The following is an 8,509-nucleotide window of genomic DNA, read 5'->3' as shown; positions in this document are numbered from 1 at the left end:
GTAGGTAACATAGCAGTGTTTGTATAGATCAGAGGTTAGAGTTTGTTAGGAGGTTAGATGTCACTTTCATGGTGACGTCAGCTAAGATGCTCAGTGGTTTGCAAGTGCCTATAAAAAGATCAGTACATTGTACTGTTCTATTAGCTCTTTTGCATCATCGTCTTCTTTGCACGAACAAACAACTGAGCTCTGGCTGAGGGGGAGTTTGCATTCATTCATCAATCATTGTAATCGTTGTTGAAATAAATTCAATCTTCCGATTCATTGTGAAAAGATGTTTGATCAAAGTATTACTCTCGTTTGATTGTATGCAAAGTTTGTTTTCATCATAATTCCACTGCACACTCATCCATTTTCATTTTAATTACAAACACAAAATACAATCAGAATCAAACTCGGATCCAATAATTGGTATCAGAGCTTGGACAGTCAAATTTGATTTAACAATCATTTTGACGTAAATAGTTCAGCTCATAACAGTTGATACTGATCGTTTGTTCGTTTGTTGAAAAACAGAGCAAGGATTAATCACCATTAAAGTTGATTTGTCAGTGTCTGTAAAACAACAAGAATGACGTCACAATCTCAGGATGATAAAAACAACATTGGCTTGCTTTTTAAACCACCTATGCTAAAAAGAAATGAGTACAACATCTGGCAGAGGAGGATGGGTCACATCCTCGCTCAACAAAGCACAGGTTGTTGGAGGTCTGTCGTCTTTGGTCCCCATGTTCCCACAGTGCCAAGCGCTGAAGATGCTAAAAAGTTCGTTCCAAAACCAGTTGAAAATTATACCGAAACCGACTATCAAAAGCTCGAACTAGATGCTAAAGCGTTTAGCATCATAGCATCAGCGCTGCCCAATGAAATATATGCTGGACTGTTACACTGTAACAGTGCCAAAGAGTTATGGGACGCGCTTACGGAACAGTTTGGGGGAACCGAATAAGTCATAGAAAATAATAGGGAAATCCTGAACCAACAGTATGAAACATTTTGTCATGTTAGAGGTGAATCACTGACGCAACAATTTGAGCGGTTCAGTTGTCTCATCAGTGAACTGAGGCATGTTAATACCACTTTTACAAACTCAACTCAAAATAGCAGGTTCCTCAGGTCACTGCCAGAAAAATGGGACACCATAGCTTTTGTCACCCGAAATTCACCTGAGTTCAAGGATCTGACCTTGACCCAACTCCACGGTCGACTCCTGACCTACGAAAGGGAGTTGAACCAGAAAAGGAAGTTACAAGAGTCAGGAAAAGCCGTTGATGATTATACATTCGGTAACACTGCTCTTCTGGGTCAAGAAGAATCTGGGAGTAGTGCTAAGGATCAGGGTTATGATCACTTCATTGACATAACTGCTGGTGCAAATTTTAACAACCCTGATCCTCACACTGCAAGTTTTGCATTCACTGCAAACGAAAACCAGATGTCAGACAATCTAAGCTTTGAACTCAATGATCTACAGCATTTTGATCCCACTGACTTAGAGGAAATGGACATTCTGCACCAACTGGCCTTGCTAAGTGTTAGAACTAGCAAATTTTACAAAAGAACATGGTGAAAATTCCTAGGTTTGCATGGGAATCTAAGGGTTGGGTTGGATAAATCGAAAATCAAGTGCTACAAGTGTAATAGGTTGGGACACTTCGCTAGGGAGTGTAGGAGTCAAACTACTGGTCCCACAATCACTCATCCTAGCTCAAATCCTAGACCTCAAAATCAAGGCACTGTGCACTATACCCAATATGCCCCAGCAGCTCAAGTGAACACTGCTCACTATGTTGCTGCCCCTGTGCCAGTGCACTATGTCCAAACTACTGTTCCACAGATCCAATATGTTCAAACCCCTGTCAATCAGGCACAAGTGCAGCCTGCACCTCAAACCACTGCTCCAGCAGCAGTACCACCAGATCAACAAAGTTTTTTCACTCAAGGGTTTGTTGACTGGAGCAGTATGCCTGAAGACCTTAGTGATGAAAATTTTGCACTCTATGCTTCCAATGATTCTTCTCATAATGAATTTTGTTTGATGGCATTAGAGTCAATACAGGAGGGGGTTGAAACTGAAGAGGAACAACTGAGTATTGAAACAGTGGATGAGGTGACTGAAGCAGTGGTTACTGCTGTGGCTGGTGAACTATTGTTGGGAGAAAGTTCAGGTACCCTGATTGAACCACTAACAGACCCATGGTCCGAAGAGAACAAGGAAGAAAAGAAAGAAGCAAAAGCAGGTGAGAAAGAAGAAAGAGCTGAAGATGAAGAAAATCCTCAATGTGATTGTGCAATGATGGCTGCTGCCAAGGTATCACCTCAAGTTCTTGAAAAACTGTGTTCTGACAATTGCATTATTGCTTTTGCTAACATCAAAGAGGTGAACGAAAACCTTCAGGATAAAATCTTAACTGATGAAGTCAAATTTGAAAGATCTCTAAAAGAACTTAAAAACAAATTGGCTGAAAAGGAGAAAGAGATTAGCAGCATGAAAGAAGAGCAGAGCATAACCAAAACCCAACTCCAAACTTTGGTAGAAAAATACCAAGTTTGCAAAAAGGAGTTAGAGTCCACCCAGATCACATGTGAGAGATGGGTGGAATCATGCAAAGGGTATGAGGTTATGCTTGAAAAACAGATAAAAAGCAATGTGAAATTTGGGGTTGGTTATAGAAAACATGATGATGAAAACACTGCTTTTGGAAAATCTGTTCCAACCACTGATGTAATCATTGAGTTCATCCCCGCAAACAAGAATGGCCAAGAAGTGAAAATCACTGACAAACTTGGTAACAAAATCACACTTGACAGACCAATGGGATCCTCTACTTTTGAGGAGCTTGAAGATCATCAGTTTAAACCAAAATGGTCTGATGAGTGTGATATTCTTGAAAATTTCAAGCCAATGGACTTTACATCAACTGATGGTGTTAAAGCTCCAAAAGCTAAAGTCACACCTCTCAAGGACATCCCAGCAGTGGTTAAAACCTCTGCTGCAAAGGAGTCTGAAAAGAGAAAGAAGAAAGAAAAAATTGATAACTTGTTTTGTGAATTCTGTGAGAAAAGGAATCATCTAACAAAAGACTGTTTCCACTTAAAAGCTTATGATTTGAACAGAACAAGTGTCATTGTTTCAGCTGAAAATTGCATTGTTTATGGTAAAACAAACCACAAAACTCAAGCATGTGTATATCTCAAAAACTTTGATGTGAAAAAGAATGAGTACATTGCTAAAACATCTTTGAGTCCATCATCATCATCATCTGTCAAATTCACCAAGAAACAACCACTGTTTGTACCAGTTCAAACAGCTGTCACAAAACAGCTGAACCAAACATCTGTTAAAAGAGATGTTCAGGTTACTGATGCACCCCCTGCCAATCAGTTCAGAAAAGGCAAGAAAAAACAGTCCTACCAAAGGATTCCGCACGTTTATGAGGCCTACAAAAGGCCCTCTAAACCTATAGTGAATAGGCATCCTTTTGGTTATCAGCAGGTGATTGGTCAAGACCCCAACAGTGGTTAGCAAGAAACAGTACTAAAACTATCCAAACCCCTGACCTAACCACTGTCCATCACTCTGCATCCATACCAGACACTGTTGAAACCCCATCCAAAGCCCTGTTGGCTTTGGAGCCCTTAATGAACTAGTCCTTTTACTTCATGTGCAGGGAGCTTCTGCATGCTTTGATAGTCTTTGGTATGTAGATAGTGGAGGCTCCAGGCACATGACAGGATGTAAAGCCCTCCTCAAAGACTTTAAAATCCATGGAGGGGGTGATATATCCTTTGGGAATAATAGTAAAGGGAAAGTTCTGGGGGTCTGGTACAGTGCAATCTGGAAATGTAAAATTTGAAAATGTCAATCTGATAGACAATCTAAATTCAACCTTCTGAGTGTATCACAAATGAGTGAAAAAGGGTTGGGTCATTCTTCAAAAAAGATTGTTGTAGGATTGTTGGACCAGAAATGGTCAAAAAGATTGAAGCAATAATCAAAACTGGTCAAACTAAACTTGTTGCTCAAAGAAGTGGCAATGTTTATGTTGTTGATATGTCAAAAGAGTGTCCCAGAGCTGATGCCTGTCTGTTCTCAGCTGCCTCTAACAAAGAGACAGAACTTTGGCACAGAAGGCTGGGGCACACAAATCTTAAGACAATCACTGAAATTTCAAAAAATGGTTTGGTGAGAGGCCTACCACAAAAATTGTTTTCATGTCCTGAACATTGCATTCCTGTTTAAAAGGAAAACAGCATAAAAGTTCTTACAAGTCCATTGAAGAGTCCAAAACAACCCAGTGTTTGCAAATGCTACACATGGATTTGTTTGTCCCAGTTCAAGTCATGAGCCTCAAGAAGAAAAGATATTGTTTGGTTATTGTTGATGACTTTTCTAGGTTTACATGGACTTTCTTTTTACACTCAAAAGATGAGACTGCAGGCATTTTGCAAGACTTTGTGACACAGGTTGAAAAGCAATTTGACCTTCCAGTGAAAAGCTTCAGGAGTGACAATGGCACAGAATTTAAAAATAAGGAGTTGGATGCTTTCTGTGTGAAGAAAGGGATTGTAAGGCAGTACAGCATCCCTAGAACACCAGAGCAAAATGGGGTTGTTGAAAGAAAGAACAGAACTTTGATTGAGGTTGCCAGAACTATGCTTGCAGATTCAGGATTGCCATTAACTTTCTGGGCAGAGGCAGTAAACACTGCTTGCTATGTCCAGAACAGAGTTTTAATAAACCCCAGGCACAAAAAGACTGCTTATGAAATTCTGTATAAAATCAAACCACTGATCTCATATTTCAAGGTGTTTGGCTGCCCATGCTTTATTTTGAACTTAAAAGATTCCATTTCAAAATTTGCAGCCAAAATTGATTGTGGTTATCATCTGGGATACTCAACCACTGCCAAGGCATACAAAGTGTTCAATACACGGACCAAGGCAGTGGAGGAGACTTTGAATGTAAAGTTCAATGAACTTTCATCAATGAAAATCCCAGCAAATCCTGCAGATCTGTTTGATCTTGAAAAATTTACTTTTGAAAATACTGCTGTCAAGACTAACAATGCAGGTCCATCAGAGGATACAACACCAGACTATGGGTATGAAATCATCATCCCTCAAAGGTCTGCCACAAAGGGAAAAGCACCAGCTGTTCAAAACAGTTGTCAAAGTTCAACAACTGCTACTTCAACAGTTGTTGACCAAAGCAGCCCATCCACCACTGCTTCCACATCCTCAAACACTGCTGACAAAAGTCCTCAAACAGTGGATAAAAGTCAGCAGTTGTCCACTTCATTACCTCCTATTCCACCACCTTTTGAAGCCACTGCTGGGTCATCAGAGTCACCAGTAGTGGTTAGCTCAGATGATACACATTTGCAGCCTTCACCAACAAATGCCATCATACCATACCAAGGAGATTTAATCTTCTTGAGATCTCATCCACCTGATCAAATCATTGGCAACATCAATGAAGGGGTGCTCACAAGAAGCCAAACCCAAAACATTTGTCTTTTTGCTGGTTTTCTATCACTCCATCAGCCAGTCAAGTACCAAGAGGCACTGAAAGACAACAACTGGGTAGAAGCCATGCAAGAGGAGCTCCAACAGTTTAAAAGACAACAAGTATGGGAGCTTGTACCACTGCCAGAAGAGGTTAGTCCCATTGGCACAAAGTGGGTCTTCAAGAACAAAACTGATGAAAGGGGCATTGTTGTCAAGAATAAAGCCAGGCCTGTGGTTCAAGGTTACAGACAGGAAGAGGGGATTGATTATGATGAAACATTCGCCCCCGTTGCAAGATTGGAAGCCATTAGACTGTTCCTGGCCTTTGCTGTCAACCACAACATGAAGGTGTTTCAAATGGATATCAAAAGTGCTTTCCTCTATGGTACAATTCAAGAAGAGGTGTATGTATGTCAACCTCCAGGTTTTGAGGATCCATTTTATCCTGATCATGTCTACAGGCTAAACAAAGCCTTATATGGCCTGAAACAAGCACCAAGGGCCTGGTATGAAACTCTTTCCAACTTCCTACTCTCTAATGGTTTCAAAAGAGGTACCACTGATAAAACACTGTTTCTTAAATGGAGAGGGAAGGATTTAATGATTGTCCAAATTTATGTGGATGACATTATTTTTGGAAGCACATGTAACAAAATGTGTGAAGAGTTTAGAGAACTCATGACAGCTGAGTTTGAAATGAGTGCAATGGGTGAGCTGCAATGCTTTCTTGGTCTCCAAGTACAGCATATGCAAAATGGAACTTTCATTCATCAAAGCAAATATGCTAAAGAACTTTTGACCAAATTTGATATGAATGATTGTAAACCATGCAGCACACCCATGGCAACAAATAAGTTGGTCATGTCTGATGACAAGGATGAGCAGATTGACCAAACACTTTATAGAAGCATGATTGGGTCTTTATTGTACCTAACTGCATCTAGACCAGACATCATGTTTGCAACATGTGTTTGTGCAAGAAGTCAATCAGCTCCTAGAAAATAAAATCTCATTGCTGTAAAAAGGATCTTCAGATACATAAAAGGTGCTCCCACACTTGGTATCTGGTATCCAGCTAATGGGAATATCAAGCTTTCAGGTTTTTCAGACAGTGACTTTGCTGGATGTCACACCACAAGGAAGTCCACTTCAGGAGGGTGCCAGTTTCTAGGTGATTGCTTAGTTTCTTGGCAAAGTAAAAAGCAAGCAGCAGTTTCAACATCCACAGCTGAGGCTGAATACATTGCTGCTGCAAGCTGTACAGCCCAACTCTTGTGGCTTCAAAATCAGTTACTGGATTTTGGTATCACTGCCTTAAAAACACCACTCATGTTGGATAGCCAGGCAGCAGAAAATATCATCAAAAATCCAGTTTCCCACTCTACCACCAAACACATCGACATCAGACATCACTTTGTGAGGGATTGCTATGAAAAAGGTTTGATTTCTCTGCATCATGTCCCAACTAAAGACCAGCTGGCAGATGTGCTCACAAAAGCACTTGATACAGCCAATTTTGAAAGCTTGGTCTCTAGGATTGGGATGCTGAACATGGAATAACAAGCAACATCTTGTTTTTCTTTGAATAAAAGCAACAAAATGTTTTCAGAAAATCAAAAATCCATCCTTAAAAATAGCTAACAATGAAATTTTCATTAAAATCCTTAAAAGTCTGCCATTACCACTGATTGTTCAAAAGTCTGCTCTACTTCAAAAGTCTGTCCACTGCTGAAAGTCAACCCTTGTTCTCTCATTCCTTTGATAATATCTGTTGTTTCAAAAACAGTGTCTTATCCACTGATATGCTATCCACTGATAGTGAAAATCATCCACTGCTTCCTTACCACTGCCTTCATCCGTCACTTTCATCAAAGTACTGTCCTTCACTTTCACCAGGGGTTGTCACATGGGCAGTATATTGTGGCCAGACCTTTTGTAACGGCTGCCATGTCAGCATTCGCCTTCTTCCCTATAAAAATCCCCCACTCACCACCAAAACAGGGTTTTACTGTCGAATTGAATTCTTAAAAAATTCTCTTCTCAAAGCAGTTTTTCATCTCATCTTTCACAAATTTCTTCGATCATTCTATTCAAAAATGACAAAATCGAAGCCATCCGCAAAACCCACATCCAAATCATCATCGAAAACAACCTCTCAAAAGGCAATCTCCACTGAAATCCCATATAAATCATCTCACAATCTCCTGGGTCTTCTCACAAAACCAGGAACCACCAATGTCTTCGATTCCATCATTAACATCATGGCAAAATCAAAGTACAAAACTTTGTTCACCGCCAATGCATCAATCTATTTGGAGACCTAAAGGGAGTTCTGGAAGAATGCAACCCTTGAAAAACAAGGAGACAATGCAACCACCATACACTCTTCTATAAAGGGTAAAGCTATCCAAATCACGCCACAATCCATTTCAGAGGTCTTTCAACTCGATGATCAGGAAGGTAAAACTTCTTCCACTAAAAACGAGTTACAAACTGACTTCATTGAAAGAGGGTATGAAGCCACAATGATGAAGAAACTTACCTTACAAAAAGGTTATTTTCCTTCTGCAACCAGATTTTTATTTCATGCCCTCCTACTATGTGTTTCAAACAAGACCACTTCTTTCAATGAAATCCCTTTAAAGATTCAAAATCTGGGATATGCAATTCTTCAAGAAGAAAATTTTAACTACTCTCGGGAAATCTTTAAAGAGTTGGTTAATAATGTTGAAACAAAGTCATTCTTACTGTTTCCAAGGTTTTTAAGTTACTATTTTGAAAAGAAATTCAGTAAGAATGATTTAGCTGCAATAAATCAAGGTGAGTCTACTCAAATAAACAGCTTAACAACTGAAACTTTTTCAAGAATGTTAGCACCTTGCAAAACACAAGCAGAGGTGCCTGAGCAGAATTTAGCAGTTACCACTGCTCCTCAGGTATCTGCTGCTGAGCCCACTGCTCAAGGTGATCAAAGCAGCAGACTAACTGTTTTGAAACC

Source organism: Helianthus annuus, chromosome 7 (assembly GCF_002127325.2).
Source record: "Helianthus annuus cultivar XRQ/B chromosome 7, HanXRQr2.0-SUNRISE, whole genome shotgun sequence".
NCBI classification, from domain to species: domain Eukaryota; kingdom Viridiplantae; phylum Streptophyta; class Magnoliopsida; order Asterales; family Asteraceae; genus Helianthus; species Helianthus annuus.
Note: the sequence above shows the minus strand (reverse complement) of the source record.